The 23,346-nt window shown below is 50.4% G+C and overlaps 1 protein-coding gene across 3 annotated transcripts in view; it reads right to left on the reverse strand.

The window, feature by feature from the left end:
* LOC138638726 (cytochrome P450 2K1-like) overlaps positions 1-23,346 on the reverse strand; it is a 384,462-nt gene that overhangs the window by 180,301 nt on the left and 180,815 nt on the right. The window lies entirely within an intron of this gene.

Below are 23,346 nucleotides of genomic sequence, written 5' to 3' on the forward strand. Positions count from 1 at the left end.
CCAATATTCAAAAAGGGCTCTAAAAGTGAACCTGGAAATTATAGGCCAGTAAGTCTAACCTCTATTGTTGGTAAAATATTTGAAGGGTTTCTGAGGGATGTTATTCTGGATTATCTCAATGAGAATAACTGTTTAACTCCATATCAGCATGGGTTTATGAGAAATCGCTCCTGTCAAACCAATCTAATCAGTTTTTATGAAGAGGTAAGCTATAGGCTGGACCACGGTGAGTCATTGGACGTGGTATATCTCGATTTTTCCAAAGCGTTTGATACCGTGCCGCACAAGAGGTTGGTACACAAAATGAGAATGCTTGGTCTGGGGGAAAATGTGTGTAAATGGGTTAGTAACTGGCTTAGTGATAGAAAGCAGAGGGTGGTTATAAATGGTATAGTCTCTAACTGGGTCGCTGTGACCAGTGGGGTACCGCAGGGGTCAGTATTGGGACCTGTTCTCTTCAACATATTCATTAAAGATCTGGTAGAAGGTTTACACAGTAAAATATCGATATTTGCAGATGATACAAAACTATGTAAAGCAGTTAATACAAGAGAAGATAGTATTCTGCTACAGATGGATCTGGATAAGTTGGAAACTTGGGCTGAAAGGTGGCAGATGAGGTTTAACAATGATAAATGTAAGGTTATACACATGGGAAGAGGGAATCAATATCACCATTACACACTGAACGGGAAACCACTGGGTAAATCTGACAGGGAGAAGGACTTGGGGATCCTAGTTAATGATAAACTTACCTGGAGCAGCCAGTGCCAGGCAGCAGCTGCCAAGGCAAACAGGATCATGGGGTGCATTAAAAGAGGTCTGGATACACATGATGAGAGCATTATACTGCCTCTGTACAAATCCCTAGTTAGACCGCACATGGAGTACTGTGTCCAGTTTTGGGCACCGGTGCTCAGGAAGGATATAATGGAACTAGAGAGAGTACAAAGGAGGGCAACAAAATTAATAAAGGGGATGGGAGAACTACAATACCCAGATAGATTAGCGAAATTAGGATTATTTAGTCTAGAAAAAAGACGACTGAGGGGCGATCTAATAACCATGTATAAGTATATAAGGGGACAATACAAATATCTCGCTGAGGATCTGTTTATACCAAGGAAGGTGACGGGCACAAGGGGGCATTCTTTGCGTCTGGAGGAGAGAAGGTTTTTCCACCAACATAGAAGAGGATTCTTTACTGTTAGGGCAGTGAGAATCTGGAATTGCTTGCCTGAGGAGGTGGTGATGGCGAACTCAGTCGAAGGGTTCAAGAGAGGCCTGGATGTCTTCCTGGAGCAGAACAATATTGTATCATACAATTATTAGGTTCTGTAGAAGGACGTAGATCTGGGTATTTATTATAATGGAATATAGGCTGAACTGGATGGACAAATGTCTTTTTTCGGCCTTACTAACTATGTTACTATGTTACTATGTTACGTGTGCCGCCCGTGTGCCCACTGGGTACCACACGCACCGTGCAGGAGACAGCGCTAAAGGTTAGCGCTGTCCCCTGCATCGTGCTGAAGCGGTGATTCATATCTTCCCTGCAGCAGCGTTTGCTGCAGGGAATATATGAATAATACTGTTTAAAATAAAGATGTATCTGCACACGGCCAAACACGGAGACACGGTCTGCAAAAAATCACTGACATCTGAACAGATGCAGTGATTTTTATGTGTCAACGTGTGTCAGTGTCTCCAGTACGAGAGGAAACTGTCACCTCACGTACTGGAGACACTGACGTGTGAAACAGGCCTTCTGACTGAGGGCCAGTTGAGATAGCGATTTGCTTCATTGCGCTTTTCCCAGGCTAATTTAGCAACCGCTGTGTTCACCTTGCTTTTGCCTTGCAGCGCTGTTTTCACAGCGTTCTGCAAGGTCTCTCTGTGTGTGTGTGTGCAGCTCACTCTGTAGTCTGTGTGCAGCCATAGCCGGTTGTATTCAGCTCAGGGTGGTTCACACTGCCTCATACTGTTTGCTAATAGTGCAGCCTGCTGCACATTTTTTTCAAATATAATAGTCTCGGTGTGAGTGCAGCTTGCCCTGTAGTCTGTGTGCAGCCACAGCCGGCTGTATTCAGCTCAGGGTGCGTTACTGACTCAAACCATAAAATACATTGTCGTTTCTTGCTAATAGTGCAGCCTGCTGCACATTTTTTCAAAAATTTCCTATTAGTGGCTTTCCACCCGTATCCAGCTAAATTGTGGAAAAATACTACATAGGATAACATAGAGGAGGGTTTTTGGGCCTTGCAGCGCCGTTTACGGCTGTCTGCACGGTCTCCGTGTGAGTGCAGCTCGCCCTGTAGTCTGTGTGCAGCCACAGCCGGCTGTATTCAGCTCAGGGTGCATTACTGACTCATACCGTAAAATACATTGTCCTTTTTTGCTAATAGTGTAGCCTGCTGCACATTTTTTCCAAAATTTTCTATTAGTGGCTTTCCACCCGTATCCAGCTAAATTGTGGAAGAGCACTACATAGGATAACATAGAGGAGGGTTTTTGGGCCTTGCAGCGCCGTTTACGGCTTTCTGCACGGTCTCCGTGTGAGTGCAGCTCGCCCTGTAGTCTGTGTGCAGCCACAGCCGACTGTACTCAGCTCAGGGTGCGTTACTGACTCATACCGTAAAATACTTTGTCCTTTTTTGCTAATAGTGCAGCCTGCTGCACATTTTTTCAAATATTTCCTATTAGTGGCTTTCCACCCGTATCCAGCTAAATAGTGAAAAAACACTACATAGGTTAACATAGAGGAGGGTTTTTGGGCCTTGCAGCACCGTTTGCGGCTGTCTGCATGGTCTCCGTGTGAGTGCAGCTCGCCCTGTAGTCTGTGTGCAGCCACAGCTGGTTGTATTCAGCTCAGGGTGCGTTACTGAATGATACCGTAAAATACATTGTCCTTTTTTGCTAATAGTGCAGCCTGCTGCACATTTTTTCAAAAATTTCCTATTAGTGGCTTTCCACCCGTATCCAGCTAAATTGTGGAAAAACACTACATAGGATAACATAGAGGAGGTTTTTTGGGCCTTACAGCTCCGTTTGCGGCTGTCTGCACGGTCTCCGTGTGAGTGCAATTCACTCTGTAGTCAGATCTGCCCCCCCAAAAAAATAAATAAAGTTCACCAAACACACCACTTTACAGTTGTGTAGGCCACATTAGCTCATATTAAAGTCTAGTCCACACTTTAGAAGATTAGTGTTTCTTATACCTGTTAGGAGGAGCTGTTCAGGAATAAGCACACTCAGGCCTTAGTACTTTTCTGCTTATCTTTATCTGTCAACCAAGATGAAGAGGGCAGGGAGTAAGGCACGAGGGCGTGGGCGCGGAGCAGGGAGAGGATGTGGTGATTCTGTGCCTGCTGCGGGCACTGGTGACTCATCATCACCCAGTTTCAGCAGGGAACAGTCCTTCATGCGCAGCTTTGTAGGAGAGAGCCGTACACCGCTGCTGCGTGAAGATCAAATTGAAGCCGTTGTCGGATGGATGGCAGCTAACGCATCAACTTCAATTAGTGCCACATCCTCTCAGGCACAGAGCACTGGAGAGCAGCCATCTATCTCTTCACCACCTGCCAAATTGCCCAGGCAGTCAGAGAGCCCAGAACAGGAGCCGTCTCTACTTCTGTTCTCTGAATCTCTTGGCTTGGAAACAAGGGGCCAGCCAAGCAGCATTGGAGAAATGGAAGAAGAGGCAGTATGCAGTGATGCCCAACAGCTTAGTCTCTCTGACTCTGAAGAGGCGGGTGGGCCAGTGCCTCCGGTCACCACACCGCAGTACGCATCTGATGATGAGACTCAGGTGCCGCTTTCTGGTGCGTACTGTGCTGCCGAGACTACCCAGGAGGAGCAGTTGGTGGCGGAGGGTAGTGTAGATGATGAGGTCCTTGACCCATCGTGGCGTGAGGTACAGGAAGGTGGTGGGAGCAGCTCTCAGGAAGAGATTCCCAAAATGGGCCAAAGAGGGAGAGGGAGGGGGAAGACTGCGGAGCCTGTAGCCTCCACTTTGGCACCCGTTAAGAGCATGTCTCTTCCAAAAACCAAAAACGGCGCTCCCAAGACTTGCAGTGCCTGGTCCTTTTTTGACACAGTTGCAGATGACATTTGCTTTGTCAAATGCAAGCTGTGTAATCAGAAAGTCAAAAGAGGGAAAAGTGTTAGCCACCTCAATACCACAAATAAGTGGAAACATGTGCGGAACAGGCACGCGGTGGAGTTACAAAAACACACTGAAGATCTAGGCCAACCAACAGTGGCAGCTACCACCTCTTCAGCTCGTGTTGCCTCTTCTTCCAGCTCACACACAGCTGGTTTGGCTTCCTCCCAGGATCGCCAAGGAAGAACCTCTGGCACTGTTGTCCAGAGACCCACTGTAATTCAACCCACAGCACCACATTCCCAGTCATCCTCACACTCCCAGCCCAGTCTACAGCCATCGGTAGTACGGGCATGGGAGAAAAGGCAGCCATTCTCGGCAAACGACCCCCCGAGCACAGGCTTTGAATGCAGGCATTGCCAAACTTCTGTCACTGGAAAAGCTCTCATTCAGGCTGGTGGAGACTGACAGCTTCCGTGACTTGATGGCATTGGCAGTCCCACAGTACAATGTGCCCAGCCGCTTTTATTTCAGCAGGCAAGCCATCCCTGCCCTGCACAAGCATGTGGAGGGACACATAAAACACGCGCTACTGAACGCCGTCAGTAGCAAGGTCCACCTCACCACCGATGCGTGGACCAGTCAACATGGACAGGGGCAATACCTTCCCCTCACTGCCCATTGGGTTTATGTTGTTGAGCCGGGTACAGATCGTGCGAGTGGTGAAGGACGTTCCTGCCCACTCCAAGGATAGCAGGAATCCAGTCTGTACGCATTGACTCCTCCTCATACACAAGTTCCTCAGAATCATCGCTGCAGGAGTCTTCACAGTCCACCTCCACATGGACCCGTGAACGTTTACCTGTTACGACCGACATGAGCACAGCCGTGGCCAAACGTCATCAGGCCGTACTGAAATTAGTTTCTTTGGGGAATCGAAGCCACACAGCTCAGGAGCTCTGGAATGCTATCAAGCAGGAGAGCGATGTGTGGTTTGTGCCAGCGAATCTCCAGAAAGGCGTGGTAGTGTGTGACAATGGCCGAAATCTGGTGGCAGCTTTGGCCCTTGGCAACCTCACTCACATCCCATGTCTGGCACATGTGCTCAATTTGGTTGTGCAGAGTTTTCTGAGGGACTATCCGGATCTTGATGCACTGCTGCACAAGGTCCGCCTAGAGTGTGCTCACTTGCGGTGTTCCAGCACGGCAAGATCGCGCTTTGCAGCTCTGCAGCGCCGATTCCGCCTTCCGGAACATCGCATCATATGTGACTTACCTACCAGGTGTAATTCCACGTTACACATGTTGGAGCGGTTGTGTGAGCAGCAGCAAGCAGTAATGGAGTACCAGCTGCATCAGGCACAAAGAAGGCGCAATCCGCGCCGTTCAAACTTCACAACCACAGAGTGGGCCACTATGAAGGACATCTGCCAGGTTTTGCGTCCCTTCGATTATTCCACGTGGATGGCGAGTGCAGATGATGCACTAGTCAGCATGACTGTCCCCCTTATCTGCCTGCTCCAACAAACACTGCAAGCGCTAAGGGATGTTGTGGAAGAGGTGGAGGATGAGGAGTCACCATTTCCATCAGCTTCTGGACAGTCAGCGCCACGTGGTTCCTCACAAAGGCGTAGGCAGGGGACACTTTGTGAGGAGGATGAGGAGGAGTCAATGGAGGGGGAAGACATCCGCCAGAGGAGGGAGTTACACAATTGTCCAGTAGTCAGTGTGTACAGCAAGGGTGGGGTGATGAAGAGTGGGCAGAGATCACGTCTCAAGCAGGGGACAGCGTTTCTTGGCCAGTTGGCAGTCTGCAGCACATGGTTGATTTCATGCTGCAGTGCCTGAGAAACGACTGCTGCATCGACCACATTCTCAACATGGCTGATTATTGGGTGTACACCCTCCTCGATCCTCGCTACCAGGACAAAGTACAAAACCTCATCACACCTTTGACCCGGGAGCGTAAAATGCGGGAGTACCACGACACACTGGTGAATTCCATCATCTTCTCCAGTCCAACTGAGAGCAGTGCTTCTAGTGCTTTTCAAAGCAGCTCAGTGCATCGAGGCAGTGAAGGAGGCTCTGCACAAAGACGGAGCAGAAGCAGTGCCTCTGCCCAAGGCAAGACCAGTATGGCCCAACTGTGGCACAGTTTTGTGTGCCCGCCCCAAATGTCTACACCATCACTGGCGGCTCCAGTCAGCAGCTGGCAACGGTTCCATCAGATGGTGACAGACTACATGTCTTGCCCTCGTACTGTACTCCCAGACGGCTCTTCCCCTTTCAAGTTTTGGGTGTCTAAGCTGGATACATGGCCAGAGCTAAGCCAGTATGCATTGGAGGTGCTGGCTTGCCCTGCGGCTAGTGTCTTATCGGAACGCGTCTTTAGTGCCGCAGGTGGTGTACTAACAGACCGTCGCATGCGACTATCCTCCGATAACGTTGACCGGCTTACTTTTCTGAAAATGAACCAGGTCTGGATCTCGCAGGAATTTGCCACTCCTCTTCCTGATTAAATAATTGGGTGTCTACAGTATCCAGGTCTCCTGTTGTGTTCATCTTTCTACCACGTGAACTGTAATTCCTGGGCTCCAACAACGCCAGTTGAGGCTCAGAAGTGCCGTCTGCACAGTCAAAACATACGACCCAGTGTTATTGGGTTTCAGTAACGTCAGCTGATCCCAAGCTGTGTAGCCGGCAATGTGTCCTGCGACCGCCACGCTGACACAACAACTGAAATTTAAGGGAACCTGTCCCCCCCAGGCGTTTGTTATTGAAAGAGCCACCTTGTGCAGCAGTAATGCTGCACAAGGAAAAGGTAGCTCTTTTATTTTAGCTCCTTGCACACGCAGAACTTAACACTTATAAAATGTGTCCACTGATACCGTAAAACCATCCCGGAGGTGGGACTTTTCTTCATAATGGGACGCAGCACAGCCATCATTCCTACTCCCTTGGTGCCGTGCGACGCCTCCTCACCGTTGTTTGAATCTGTCCTGGAGCCAGCGCTGTTATGTTATCCCTTGGCCATGCTCGCTTAGCGCTGCCCGTTTTCTGACATCATTTGGTGTCAGGCTGGCTGCGCCTGTGCAGCCACGCTGCCCGAGATCCGGTCTCGCAGTGTCTTCTGATTTAATCACACTGCGTGCCTGGGATCCATGGGCATGTGCAGTGCATATCTTCACCTCAGGCTCTCACACATCTCCCTCCGCCTTATTCAGACTGTGCGCCATCAGCTGATCCCTAATAGCATGCCAGGGCCGTGATGCTGAAGAAGCCGGAAGGAGGGGAGTGAGAGGCGAGGATATGCACTGCGCATGCCCATGGATCCCAGGCCCGCAGGGGGATTACATTAGACGACACTGCGAGGTGGGATCTCGGGCAGTGTGGCCGCACAGACACTGCCAGCCTGACACCTAAATGATGTCAGAAGATGGCCAGCGCTAAGTGTGCATGGCCAAGAGATAACATAACAGCGCAGGCTCCGGGACAGATTCAAACAACGGTGAGGAGGCGGCGCACGGCACCATAGGGGTAGGAATGATGGCTGTGCTGCGTCCTATTACGAAGGAAAGTCCCACCTCCGGGACGGTCTCACGGTATCACATTTTATAAGTGTTTAGTTCCGGGTTTGCAAGGAGCATAATTAAAAGAGCCACCTTTTCCTTTTGCATCCAGTGCTGCACAAGATGGCTCTTTCAGCTACAAATGCCTTGGGGGGGTTAAAGGTTCCCTTTCAACTTGCTCCAATCAGGCTTCGGCCTACACTGTAATCCTCTGCTCCTCCTGCTGTCCCTGGGCTTCAACACTGCTAGTTGCTGCCCAGAAGTGCTGTCTGCACAGTCAACAGTCGCTCCTCTGTTATTGGGGTTCAGCAACGCCAGCTGCTCCCCTGCTGTGTTGTGGCAATACCTCCAGCCTGCCGCTCCTGCTGTCCCTGGGCTTCAACACTGCTAGTTGCTGCCCGGAAGTGCTGTCTGCACAGTCAACAGTCACTCCTCTGTTATTGGGGTTCAGCAATGCCAGCTGCTCCCCTGCTGTGTTGCGGCAATACCTCCAGCCTGCCGCTCCTGCTGTCCCTGGGCTTCAACACCGCTAGTTGCTGCCTGGAAGTGCTGTCTGCACAGTCAACTGTCGCTCCTCTGTTATTGGGGTTCAGCAACCCCAGCTGCTCCCCTGCTGTGTTGCGGCAATACCTCCAGCCTGCCCCTCCTGCTGTCCCTGGGCTTCAACACTGCTAGTTGCTGCCCGGAAGTGCTGTCTGCACAGTCAACAGTCGCTCCTCTGTTATTGGGGTTCAGCAACGCCAGCTGCTCCCCAGCTGTGTTGCGGCAATACCTCCAGCCTGCCCCTCCTGCTGTCCCTGGGCTTCAACACCGCTTGTTGCTGCCCGGAAGTGCTGTCTGCACAGTCAACAGTCGCTCCTCTGATATTGGGGTTCAGCAACGCCAGCTGCTCCCCGAGGTGGGACTTTCCTTCGTGGTAGGGCGCAGCACCGACGTTATTCCTACCCCCCTTGGCGGCATGCACCGCTTCCTCAGCATTGTTGGAATCTGTCACCGAGACGGCACTGTTATGTTCAACCTTGGCCATGCGCTGTTTGCGCTGCCCTCCTTCCAGCTTCTTCAGAATGTGCGGCGTCAGCTGATCCCTAATAGCATGCCACGGCCGTGACGCCGCACAGCCTGAAGAAGCCGGAAGGAGGGTAGTGTGAGGCGAGGATATGCACTGCGCATGCCCATGGATCCCAGGTCCGCAGTGGGATTACATTAGACTACACAGCGAGGTGGGATCACGGGCAGTGCGACCGCACAGGCACAGCCCGCCTGACATCAAGTGATGTCAAAAGACGGGCAGTGCTAACTGCGCATGACCGAGTTTGAGCATAACAGCGCTGTCTTGGTGACAGATTCCAACAACGCTGAGGATGCGCTGCACGCCGCCAAGGGGGTTAGGAATAACATCGGTGCTGCGCCCCACTCAGAAGGAAAGTCCCACCTCCGGGCCGATTTCACGGTATCAGGGGACACATTTTATAAGTGTTTAGTTCCGCGTATGCAAGGAGCATAATTAAAAGAGCCACCTTTTCCTTTTGCAGCATTTGTGATGCACAATTTGGTCCTTTCTGCAACAAACGCCTGGGGGAGGGTTAAAGGTTCCCTTTCAACTTTCTCAAAGTAGGCTTCGGGCTACACTCTGCTCCTCCTGCAGACCCTGGGCTCTAACACAGCTAATTGGTGCCCGGAAGTGCTAGCTGCACAGAGAAAAACACCCGCCAATGTGTCAGTGGGGTTCAGCAACGCCAGCTGTTCCACTGCTGTACAGTCGGCATCGTGTCCTGCAAACGCCACGCAGACACAACAGACCTAAAACTGCCTCCAGTGCATTCTTCGGCCTACACTCTGCTCCTCCTAATGACCCTGGGCTCTAACACCGCCACTTGGTGCCCGGAAGTGCTAGCTGCACAGAGAAAAACAGCAGCCAATGTGTCAGTGGGGTTCAGCAATGCCAGCTGTTCCCCTGCTGTGTAGCCGGCATTGTGTCCTGCAAACGCCACGCAGACACAACAGACCTAAAAGTGCCTCCATTGCAGGCTCCGGCCTACACTCTGCTCCTCCTGCTGACCCTGGGCTCTAACACCGCCAGTTGGTGCCCTGAAGTGCTAGCTGCACAGAGAAAAACACCAGCCAATGTGTCAGTGGGGTTCAGCAACGTCAGCTGTTCCCCTGCTGTGTAGCCAGCATCGTGTCCTGCAAACGCCACGCAGACACAACAGACCTAAAACTGCCTCTAGTGCAGGCTTTGGCCTACAATCTGCTCCTCTGCTCCTCCTGCTGACCCTGGGCTCTAACACCGCCAGTTGGTGCCCGGGAGTGCTAGCTGCACAGAGAAAAACACCAGCCAATGTGCCAGTGGGGTTCAGCAATGCCAGTTGTTCCCCTGCTGTGTAGCCGGCGTCATGTCCTGCAAACGCCACGCAGACACAACAGACCTAAAACTGCCTCCAGTGCAGGCTTCAGCCTACACTCTGCTCCTCTGCTCCTCCTGCTGACCCTGGGCTCTAACACCGCCACTTGGTGCCCGGAAGTGCTAGCTGCACAGAGAAAAACAGCAGCCAATGTGTCAGTGGGGTTCAGCAACGCCAGCTGTTCTCCTGCTGTGTAGCCGGCATCGTGTCCTGCAAACGCCACTCAGACACAACAGACCTAAAAGTGCCTCCAGTGCAGGCTTCGGCCTACACTCTGCTCCTCTGCTCCTCCTGCTGACCCTGGGCTCTAACACCGCCAGTTGGTGCCCGGAAGTGCGTACTGTGCTGCCGAGACTACCCAGGAGGAGCAGTTGGTGGCAGAGGGTAGTGTAGATGATGAGGTCCTTGACCCATCGTGGCGTGAGGTACAGGAAGGTGGTGGGAGCAGCTCTCAGGAAGAGATTCCCAAAATGGGCCAAAGAGGGAGAGGGAGGGGGAAGACTGCGGAGCCTGTAGCCTCCACTTTGGCACCCGTTAAGAGCATGTCTCTTCCAAAAACCAAAAACGGCGCTCCCAAGACTTGCAGTGCCTGGTCCTTTTTTGACACATTTGCAGATGACATTTGCTTTGTCAAATGCAAGCTGTGTAATCAGAAAGTCAAAAGAGGGAAAAGTGTTAGCCACCTCAATACCACAAATAAGTGGAAACATGTGCGGAACAGGCACGCGGTGGAGTTACAAAAACACACTGAAGATCTAGGCCAACCAACAGTGGCAGCTACCACCTCTTCAGCTCGTGTTGCCTCTTCTTCCAGCTCACACACAGCTGGTTTGGCTTCCTCCCAGGATCGCCAAGGAAGAACCTCTGGCACTGTTGTCCAGAGACCCACTGTAATTCAACCCACAGCACCACATTCCCAGTCATCCTCACACTCCCAGCCCAGTCTACAGCCATCGGTAGTACGGGCATGGGAGAAAAGGCAGCCATTCTCGGCAAACGACCCCCCGAGCACAGGCTTTGAATGCAGGCATTGCCAAACTTCTGTCACTGGAAATGCTCTCATTCAGGCTGGTGGAGACTGACAGCTTCCATGACTTGATGGCATTGGCAGTCCCACAGTACAATGTGCCCAGCCGCTTTTATTTCAGCAGGCAAGCCATCCCTGCCCTGCACAAGCATGTGGAGGGACACATAAAACACGCGCTACTGAACGCCGTCAGTAGCAAGGTCCACCTCACCACCGATGCGTGGACCAGTCAACATGGACAGGGGCAATACCTTCCCCTCACTGCCCATTGGGTTTATGTTGTTGAGCCGGGTACAGATCGTGCGAGTGGTGCAGGACGTGTCCTGCCCACTCCAAGGATAGCAGGAATCCAGTCTGTACGCATTGACTCCTCCTCATACACAAGTTCCTCAGAATCATCGCTGCAGGAGCCTTCACAGTCCACCTCCACATGGACCCGTGAACGTTTACCTGTTACGACCGACATGAGCACAGCCATGGCCAAACGTCATCAGGCCGTACTGAAATTAGTTTCTTTGGGGAATCGAAGCCACACAGTGCAGGAGCTCTGGAATGCTATCAAGCAGGAGAGCGATGTGTGGTTTGTGCCAGCGAATCTCCAGAAAGGCGTGGTAGTGTGTGACAATGGCCGAAATCTGGTGGCAGCTTTGGCCCTTGGCAACCTCACTCACATCCCATGTCTGGCACATGTGCTCAATTTGGTTGTGCAGAGTTTTCTGAGGGACTATCCAGATCTTGATGCACTGCTGCACAAGGTCCGCCTAGAGTGTGCTCACTTGCGGTGTTCCAGCACGGCAAGATCGCGCTTTGCAGCTCTGCAGCGCCGATTCCGCCTTCTGGAACATCGCATCATATGTGACTTACCTACCAGGTGTAATTCCACGTTACACATGTTGGAGCGGTTGTGTGAGCAGCAGCAAGCAGTAATGGAGTACCAGCTGCATCAGGCACAAAGAAGGCGCAATCCGCGCCGTTCAAACTTCACAACCACAGAGTGGGCCACTATGAAGGACATCTGCCAGGTTTTGCGTCCCTTCGATTATTCCACGTGGATGGCGAGTGCAGATGATGCACTAGTCAGCATGACTGTCCCCCTTATCTGCCTGCTCCAACAAACACTGCAAGCGCTAAGGGATGTTGTGGAAGAGGTGGAGGATGAGGAGTCACCATTTCCATCAGCTTCTGGACAGTCAGCGCCACGTGGTTCCTCACAAAGGCGTAGGCAGGGGACACTTTGTGAGGAGGATGAGGAGGAGTCAATGGAGGAGGAAGACATCCGCCAGAGGAGGGAGTTACACAATTGTCCAGTAGTCAGTGTGTACAGCAAGGGTGGGGTGATGAAGAGTGGGCAGAGATCACGTCTCAAGCAGGGGACAGCGTTTCTTGGCCAGTTGGCAGTCTGCAGCACATGGTTGATTTCATGCTGCAGTGCCTGAGAAACGACTGCTGCATCGACCACATTCTCAACATGGCTGATTATTGGGTGTACACCCTCCTCGATCCTCGCTACCAGGACAAAGTACAAAACCTCATCACACCTTTGACCCGGGAGCGTAAAATGCGGGAGTACCACGACACACTGGTGAATTCCATCATCTTCTCCAGTCCAACTGAGAGCAGTGCTGCTAGTGCTTTTCAAAGCAGCTCAGTGCATCGAGGCAGTGAAGGAAGCTCTGCACAAAGACGGAGCAGAAGCAGTGCCTCTGCCCAAGGCAAGACCAGTATGGCCCAACTGTGGCACAGTTTTGTGTGCCCGCCCCAAATGTCTACACCATCACCGGCGGCTCCAGTCAGCAGCTGGCAACGGTTCCATCAGATGGTGACAGACTACATGTCTTGCCCTCTTACTGTACTCCCAGACGGCTCTTCCCCTTTCAAGTTTTGGGTGTCTAAGCTGGATACATGGCCAGAGCTAAGCCAGTATGCATTGGAGGTGCTGGCTTGCCCTGCGGCTAGTGTCTTATCGGAACGCGTCTTTAGTGCCGCAGGTGGTGTACTAACAGACCGTCGCATGCGACTATCCTCCGATAATGTTGACCGGCTTACTTTTCTGAAAATGAACCAGGTCTGGATCTCGCAGGAATTTGCCACTCCTCTTCCTGATTAAATAATTGGGTGTCTACAGTATCCAGGTCTCCTGTTGTGTTCATCTTTCTACCACGTGAACTGTAATTCCTGGGCTCCAACAATGCCAGTTGAGGCTCAGAAGTGCCGTCTGCACAGTCAAAACATACGACCCAGTGTTATTGGGTTTCAGTAACGTCAGCTGATCCCAAGCTGTGTAGCCGGCAATGTGTCCTGCGACCGCCACGCTGACACAACAACTGAAATTTAAGGGAACCTGTCCCCCCCAGGCGTTTGTTATTGAAAGAGCCACCTTGTGCAGCAGTAATGCTGAACAAGGAAAAGGTAGCTCTTTTAGTTTAGCTCCTTGCACATGCAGAACTTAACACTTATAAAATGTGTCCACTGATACCGTAAAACTGTCCCCGAGGTGGGACTTTCCTTCGTGGTAGGGCGCAGCACCGACGTTATTCCTACCCCCCTTGGCGGCATGCACCGCTTCCTCAGCATTGTTGGAATCTGTCACCGAGCCGGCGCTGTTATGTTCAACCTTGGCCATGCGCTGTTTGCGCTGCCCATCTTGTGACATAATTTGGTGTCTGGTGGACTGGGCCTGTGCGGTCGCGCTGCCCGTGATACCACCTCGCTGTGTAGTCTAATGTAATCCCACTGCGGGCCTGGGATCCATGGGCATGCGCAGTGCATATCCGCGCCTCACACTCCCCTCCTTCCAGCTTCTTCAGAATGTGCGGCGTCAGCTGATCCCTAATAGCATGCCACGGCCGTGACGCCGCAAAGCCTGAAGAAGCCGGAAGGGGGGTAGTGTGAGGCGAGGATATGCACTGCGCATGCCCATGGATCCCAGGTCCGCAGTGGGATTACATTAGACTACACAGCGAGGTGGGATCACGGGCAGTGCGACCGCACAGGCACAGCCCGCCTGACACCAAGTGATGTCAAAAGACGGGCAGTGCTAACTGCGCATGACCGAGTTTGAGCATAACAGCGCTGTCTCGGTGACAGATTCCAACAACGCTGAGGATGCGCCGCAAGCCGCCAAGGGGGGTAGGAATAACATCGGTGCTGCGCCCCACTCAGAAGGAAAGTCCCACCTCCGGGCCGATTTCACGGTATCAGGGGACACATTTTATAAGTGTTTAGTTCCGCGTTTGCAAGGAGCATAATTAAAAGAGCCACCTTTTCCTTTTGCAGCATTTGTGATGCACAATTTGGTCCTTTCAGCAACAAACGCCTGGGGGAGGGTTAAAGGTTCCCTTTCAACTTTCTCAAAGTAGGCTTCGGGCTACACTCTGCTCCTCCTGCAGACCCTGGGCTCTAACACCGCTAATTGGTGCCCGGAAGTGCTAGCTGCACAGAGAAAAACACCCGCCAATGTGTCAGTGGGGTTCAGCAACGCCAGCTGTTCCACTGCTGTACAGTCGGCATCGTGTCCTGCAAACGCCACGCAGACACAACAGACCTAAAACTGCCTCCAGTGCATTCTTCGGCCTACACTCTGCTCCTCCTAATGACCCTGGGCTCTAACACCACCACTTGGTGCCCGGAAGTGCTAGATGCACAGAGAAAAACACCAGCCAATGTGTCAGTGGGGTTCAGCAACGTCAGCTGTTCCCCTGCTGTGTAGCCAGCATCGTGTCCTGCAAACGCCACGCAGACACAACAGACCTAAAACTGCCTCTAGGGCAGGCTTTGGCCTACAATCTGCTCCTCTGCTCCTCCTGCTGACCCTGGGCTCTAATACCGCCAGTTGGTGCCCGGAAGTGCTAGCTGCACAGAGAAAAACACCAGCCAATGTGTCAGTGGGGTTCAGCAATGCCAGTTGTTCCCCTGCTGTGTAGCCGGCATCATGTCCTGCAAACGCCACGCAGACACAACAGACCTAAAACTGCCTCCAGTGCAGGCTTCGGCCTACACTCTGCTCCTCTGCTCCTCCTGCTGACCCTGGGCTCTAACACCGCCAGTTGGTGCCCGGAAGTGCTAGCTGCACAGAGAAAAACACCCGCTAATGTGTCAGTGGGGTCAGCAACGCCAGCTGTTCCCCTGCTGTGTAGCCGGCATCGTGTCCTGCAAACGCCACGCAGACACAACAGACCTAAAACTGCCTCCAGTGCAGGCTTTGGCCTACACTCTGCTCCCCCTGCTGACCCTTTGCTCCAACACCGCTAGTTGGGACTCTAGGAAGACAATCTTGAATAGGTCCCCATCCTGGTTCCAGTACCATCAGCTGTTTCCGGGTAGAGCCTTTGGGTTAGGTGCCTCCTTCTGGATATCTGAGTTCCACCAATGTCAGGTGGTCCTTGGTAGTGCTTTCAGGCACGGGTACCTCCTGCTTAGTAACCGGGTTCCAGTATCATCAGCTGGTCCTCGGTAGTTCCATTGGCTCTTGGACCTTCGGCTACCCATCCGGGTTCCAGTACCGTCAGCTGGTTCTCGGCAGTGTCTTTTGCTCTTGTACCTTCTGCTCCCCATCCTGGTTCCAGTACCATCAGCTGGTTCCTGGCAGAGCCTTTGGCTTAGGTGCCTCCTTCTGGGTATCCGAGTTCCACCAACGTCAGGTGGTCCTTGGTAGTGCTTTCTGGCACGGGTACCTCCTGCTTAGTAACCGGGTTCCAGTAACGTCAGTTGGTCCTCGGTAGTTCCATTGGCTCTTGGACCTTCGGTTAGCCATCCGAGTTCCAGTTCCATCAGCTGGTTCTCGGTATTTTCTCAGCCTTCTTGTACCTTCTGCTACATTTCCAAGTTCAAGACCCTAAAGATGACGACCCGGAAGACCGCCCCTATGATGACGACGACACCAGAGATGACAACCACTGAGATGACGACGACCCTGGAGACGATGACCCTGAAGACCACCCCGATGACGACGACGACTCCGGAGACGACGACCCTGGAGACGACAACATGGAAGACTGAGAAGCAGAAGAACAAGAGGCTGCAGAACAAAGAGCAGAAGAACATTAAGCATAACACTAAAGATCAGAGCAAAAGATATTATCTAAATTTTAAGCAAAAGAAGACTAAGCAGTGTATGGGGGTGAGTCCGTTCCTCCTCGTGGTGCCCCTGGATAAAGCCTGATGCTGCAGGCCAAACTGAACGCGGACAAATGTAACTATTTTGTGACAGGCAGAACGGAAGATGTAATCTTCAAACTTTTATAGATAACAACTACAGGAATGCCTGTCACAAATAAGAATATGATGAAGACGTAGAATATGAAGAAGAATAATAGTTGAATAAAAAGAATATGAAGAATGTAGCAAAAAAAATAATAGGTAGATGAAGAAGAAGATGAATAAGGTGAAGAAGAAGTTGATGTCAAAGATGCTGATGATGAAGAAGAAAGTGTGGGAGAAGTAAAAAAAAGGTGAAGGGTGTGGAAGTAGTGAAACATCAATATCTGACAAAATAAAAAATATCTTAACATAGTCAATATCTTTGTAACTCCGACCGTCTTAAAAAAAATAAAATTTCTGATATTCTATTTGATTGGCCTAAACCTCTATGCCTTTAATGTCTCCACCACCTCCCCCAATACAACCTACATTATTCTTAGTTGTTTTCCTTCATGTACAATGAACCTACAAGGAAAGAAAGGGTTTATTTTAATTCCGATATTTTCGTCCCATTGACTTGCATTGGTATCGGGTATCGATATCGGCGATATCCGATTGTCACGATATGGTATGAAATATCATATAAGTAGTTTCTCTTGTTAGCCAGGCTGCGGGCTAAAAAAGCCCCCCTTCCCTTTCACTCAGCCAAGAGCTGCCTTGCCAATGTACTGGGGGAAGTTTTATTGAAGAAAGGAATTTACGATGGCTTTGGAAGGCTCAAACTCTTCTCCAGCTATAACCGGATTAGAAATCTCTAGAATCCATGGAAGTTCTTTGTTCTGTTTTTGTAAGATATTAGGCAAACCATTTAAGATAGGAACTGGAAAATACATATTCTTAATCTCCCTCGGTGGATCTATCCACCACGGTAAACCTGAGCTTCAAACTCCATCTGGTAAAGAAGTAGGGATTTCTCTGTATACATGTATCACAGATAGGACATATTTCATCTCATTAGAATGCTCACGTTAATCCGAGATGATTGCTGGGTTTGTTATGACTATGACATGTTTTGTAGCGAAGTTATAGAAAGTAGACAAATTTAAGGTTGAAGTACTCAGAATGTAGAGAGAGGAGGGTCTGGATAAGCCAGCCTTTCTGTGATGTCACTAGCTGCAGGTTTTAGGTTTCTGGCAGGCTCCCAGCAGTCACTTCTTGTCTTTTTCCTGGAGAGCCCTGAGCAAGGTAATGCACTGGGACTTATGGGACCTCCACTAGCCTGGTTTCCTGCAATGAACTGAGAACATGTGAGTGTTATCTTTTCTCCTTTAATCCCCTTTATGTTATAATTACCTTGTACATATTTGCAATTGTCTAATTTGTAACATCTTTGTAAAATATTTTGATAAAGCACTGCCTAAACTTTACGGAGTATATTATTTAATACTAGTTCTTTCTCCATGCTCTAAAAACGTACCCTAAGTCTCCTGAAGGGAATTATGCTACTGTGTTGGGTGAGCTTCGGACCCGTTTAATCGAAGCTGGTGGCAGCGATAGTGTGCAGGCTTTTGGGTGATGTTGTAGCGACTGCGGCATTAATTATTGTTCCTGCCTGAGTGGGAGTAGTTTATCGCATCGCTGCAGCGTGCCCAATAGCCAGTACATAGCAGACAGCCTTTCTGGCGACTAATTACGCCAGGTGCAGTACCTAATCTGACCTGAGAGTAAAGGGGGCGCCAGAGAGCTGCAAGGTTTAAGTGGAACTGTAAGCGGGATATACATAAATCCCTGCAGTTCGTAGTATATTGAAGAGCAGTGGGATACCTAAAATAAGCCCCTGCTGTAAACTAAGAGGTCAATAGCCTTGTGTGTGTTTGTTTCATCACATTGTGGAGTGGAGGGATAACTAAGATAAGCCCCCCTGCACATGTGATAGCCGTCTGTTGGCCTAAAGTCACCCCGATCCGTGATGTAGGGGTGACGGTCACGGTGTGAATCGTGGCACCGATATTTTTTGAATATCGGCCGATCCAATCCGATACCGATACTTTCCGATATTGGAAGGTATCGCTCAACACTAGTGTTGAGCGAAACCTTCCGATATCCAGAAGTATTGGTATCGGATTGGATCGGCCGATATCCAAAAAATATCGGATATCGCTGATACCCGATACCAATGCAAGTCAATGGGACACAAATATCGGAACGTCAATAAGCCCTTTCTGTCCTTCTACATCCTGTTCCAGAGGAAGGAAGAGTGTGGGCGGTGCGTGGGCGGACACTGTGCGTGTCTGTGTGTGCGGGCGGGGTCTGTGCGGGCCTGCAGGGGATCTGCACATGTCTGTCGGGGCTCTATGCGGGCCTGCTGGGGCTCTATGTGGCCTGTCGGGGCTCTATGCGGGCTGCCGGGGCTCTATGCGGGCTGCCGGGCTCTATGTGGGCTGCCGGGGCTCTATGCGGCTTGCTAGGGCTCTATGCGGGCTACCGGGGCTCTGTGCGTGTGTGCAGGCATCGTCCGATGGGGAGTCTCTGCGGGCCGTGCGGGGATCTATGCGGGGCATGCGGGGGCCTCTGCAGGGTTGGGTCTCTGTGCGGCAGGCGGGGTCTCTGTGCAGCAGGCGGGGTCTCTGTGCGGGGTGTCTCAGTTCGGGAATCGTCCGATTGGACTACAAGTCCCATCGGACAATGCCTACTACACTGACAGTGATTGACACATTAGCCAATGATGGGACAGTTGTTATGATCTGGTGACCTTGGAGCTGCATGAGAACTTTCACTGGAGGAAGTGGCCACTACACTGACCGCAAACCTGAACTTAACACCGCAACTAGAAGTAGCCGTGGAGTGTACCTAACACACCTAGACACCTCGTCACAGCCGGAGGACTAAATACCCCTAAAGATGGAAATCGGAATACTATCTTGCCTCAGAGAAAATCCCCAAAGGATAGACAGCCCCCCACAAATATTGGCGGTGAGTCGGTGAGGAAAAAACATACACAGGCAGAAAAAACAGGATTTAGCACAGGAGGCCACTCTAGCTAGATAGGACAGGATAGGACAGAGTTCTGTGCGGTCAGTATTAAAACCCTTCAAAAAATCCACAGCAGAATATGCAAAAAACTTCCTATATCTAACTAAAGATGTAGGAGCGTATATCTGCAACTCCAGTGAATCCTACAAACAGAGCAGGAATAAACTGAAACAAGCACACAGCAGTGTGCCACAGAAATAAAAACAAAACACTTATCTTTGCTGAATTTGGCAGCAAGCAGGAGAAGCCAGAACGATATCCAACACTTCACAAGGAACATTGACAACTGGCAAGGGCTAAAGAATCCTGCACATCTTAAATATCCCAGTCAGAATTGTAATTATCCGATACACCTGGCCAGGACTGCGAGTCAGAGACAACTGCATTCCCACCAACAACCACTAAAGGGAACCCAAGAGCAGAATTCACAACAGTACCCCCCCTTGAGGAGGGGTCACCGAACCCTCACCAGGGCCCCCAGGACGATCAGGACGAGCCAGATGAAAGGCACGGACCAAATCAGCAGCATGGACATCAGAGGCAAAAACCCAAGAATTATCCTCCTGGCCATAATCCTTCCATTTGACCAGGTACTGAAGCTTCCGCCTCGAAAAACGGGAATCCAAAATCTTCTCAACAACATATTCCAACTCCCCATCAACCAACACAGGGGCTGGAGGATCAGCAGAGGGAGCAACGGGCTCCACATATTTCCGCAACAAAGATCTATGGAAGACATTATGGATAGCAAAAGAGGCCGGAAGGGCCAGTCGAAAAGACACTGGATTAATAATCTCAGAAATCCTATATGACCAATAAACCAAGGTTTAAACTTAGGAGAAGAAACCTTCATAGGAACATGACGGGAAGACAACCAGACCAGATCCCCAACCCGAAGCCGGGAACCAACACACCAACGACGATTAGCAAAACGTTGAGCCTCCTCTTGAGACAACACCAACTTGTCCACCACATGAGCCTAAATCTGCTGCAACCTGTCCACCACAGAATCCACACCAGGACAGTCAGAAGGCTCAACCTGCCCAGAAGAAAAACGAGGATCAGCAGACACAAAGCATCTCAAATAAGTCTCCAAGGTCTGATTAGTACGCTCGGTCTGGCCATTTGTCTGAGGATGAAATGCAGAAGAAAAAGACAAATCAATGCCCAGCCTAGCACAAAAGGCCTAGAAACAAACTGGGAACCTCTGTCGGAAACAATATTCTCCGGAATACCATGCAAACGAACCACATGCTGAAAGAACAACGGAACCAAATCAGAAGAGGAAGGCAATTTAGGTAAGGGCACCAAATGAACCATCTTAGAGAACCGGTCACAAACAACCCAGATAACAGACATCTTCTGGGAGACCGGAAGATCAGAAATAAAATCCATCGAAATATGCGTCCAGGGCCTCTCAGGGACTGGCAATGGCAAAGGCAACCCAATAGCACGGGAACAACAAGGCTTGGCCCGCGCACAAGTCCCACAGGACTGCACAAAAGAGCGCACATCACGTGACAATGAAGGCCACCAAAAGGACCTACCAACCAAATCTCTGGTACCAAAAATGCCAGGATGACTGGCCAACACGGAACAGTGAACCTCAGAAATCACTCTACTATGGTTGAGCGACTTTTATTTTTATAGGATCGGGTCGGGTTTCACGAAACCCGACTTTTTCAAAAGTCGGGTCGAGTGAAATCGGCCGATCCTATAGAAAAGTCGGGGTCGGGGTCGGCCGAAACACGAAACCCAATGCAGTGCATTGGGTTTCTAATGGTTCCCAGGGTCTGAAGGAGAGGAAACTCTCCTTCAGGCCCTGGGATCCATATTTAAGTGTAAAATAATGAATCAAAATAAAAAATATTGATATACTTACCCTCGGATGTGCCCTGGTTCTCACCGGAAGCCTTCCTTTCGAAGAATGAGCGCCTGAAGGACCTTCGATGAGGTCGCGGCTTGTGATTGGTCGCTTGAGCGGTCACATGGGCGTCACGCAACCAAACACAAGCCGCGACGTCATCTAAGGTCCTTCAGGCGCTGATTGTTAGGAAGGAAGGCTGCGGGTTAGAACCAGGGCGCGTTCGAGGGTGAGTATATACCTATTAGGAATATACTCACGCTCGGACGCGCCCTCAGACGCTTCCTTCCTAAGAATTAGCGCCTGAAGGACCTTAGATGATGTCGCGGCTTGTGATTGGTTGCGTGACGCCCATGTGACCACTCACGCGACCAATCACAAGCCGCGACGTCATCGAAGGCCCTTCAGGCGCTCATTCTAGGAAGGATGGCTGCCGGTGAGAACCAGGGCGCGTCCGAGGGTGAGTATATCAATATTTTTTTTTTTTTATTCTTTATTTTACACTTAAATATGAATTCCGATACCAATTCCCGATATCTTAAACATATCGAAACTCGGTATTGGAATTCCGATTCCAGATCAGAAAATCGCCGACCTTATGGCCGACCCCACACAAGGGTCGGGTCGGGTTTCATGAAACCCGACTTTGTCAAAAGTAAGCGACTTCTGAATCTGGCAGACCCGTTTCGCTCAACCCTACACTCTACTAGTCCATCTGTCAGGAACAAACAATTTCCCCACAGGACAGCGGTCAGGTTTGTCAACCTGAAATTCCTGAAGAACCCGTCGTAAATCAGGGGAAATGGCAGAAAGGACCACCCCCTCTTTCAGAATACCGACCGGCTCTAAGACCTCAGGAGAATCAGGCAAAAAACTCCTTGAGAGGGCATCAGCCTTAATATTCTTAGAACCCGAAAGGTACGAGTCCACGAAATCAAAACGGGAAAAAAACAAGGACCATCGAGCCTGTCTAGGATTCAGCCATTTAGCAGACTCGAGGTAAATCAAATTCTTATGATCGGTCAAGACCACAATACGGTGCTTAGCTCCCTCAGGCCAATGTTGCCACTCCTCAAACGCCCACTTCATAGCCAACAACTCCCGATTGCCGACATCATAATTGCAATCAGCAGGCGAAAACTTACGGGAAAAAAAGGCACACGGTTTCATTAAGGAACCAACAGGATCCCTCTGAGACAAAACGGCCCCTGCCCCAATCTCAGAAGCGTCAACCTCAACCTGAAACAGAAGAGAAACATCCGATTGGCGCAACACTGGAGCAGAAGTAAATCGACGTTTAAGCTCCTGAAAGGCAGAGACAGCCGCAGAGGACCAATTCGCCACATCAGCGCCCTTCTTTGTCAAATCGGTCAAGGGTTTAACCACGCTGGAAAAATTAGCAATGAAACGGCGATAAAAATTTGCAAAACCCAAAAATTTCTGAAGGCTCTTCACGGATGTGGGCTGAATCCAATCATGAATGGCCTGAACCTTAACCGGATCCATCTCTATAGACGAAGGAGAAAAAATGAAGCCCAAAAAAGAGACTTTCTGCACCCCAAAGAGACACTTAGACCCTTTCACAAACAGGGCATTGTCACGAAGGATCTGAAATACCATCCTGACCTGTTGCACATGAGACTCCCAATCATCGGAAAAAATCAAAATATCGTCCAAATATACAATCAAGAATTTATCAAGATAAGTCCGGAAGATATCAGGCATGATGGACTGAAAAACAGATGGAGCATTAGAGAGTCCGAATGGCATCACAAGGTATTCAAAATGGCCTTCAGGCATGTTAAACGCAGTTTTCCATTCATCACCCTGCTTAATACGAACAAGATTATATGCCCCTCGAAGGTCAATCTTGGTAAACCAACTAGCTCCCTTAATCCTAGCAAACAAATCGGAAAGCAAAGGTAAAGGGTATTGAAACTTGACTGTGATTTTATTCAAGAGGTGATAATCTATACAGGGTCTCAAGGAACCATCTTTTTTAGCAACAAAAAAGAACCCCGCTCCCAACGGTGAAGAAGTTGGCCGAATATGCCCTTTCTCCAAAGACTCCTTAATATAGCTCCGCATGGCGGTATGTTCAGGCACAGATAGATTAAAAAGTCGACCCTTAGGAAACTTACAGCCTGGAATCAAGTCAATAGGACAATCACAGTCCCTGTGCGGTGGAAGAAAACTGGACTTGGGCTCAT

This window comes from Ranitomeya imitator, chromosome 5 (assembly GCF_032444005.1).
Source record: "Ranitomeya imitator isolate aRanImi1 chromosome 5, aRanImi1.pri, whole genome shotgun sequence".
Classification (NCBI taxonomy): Eukaryota; Metazoa; Chordata; class Amphibia; order Anura; family Dendrobatidae; genus Ranitomeya; species Ranitomeya imitator.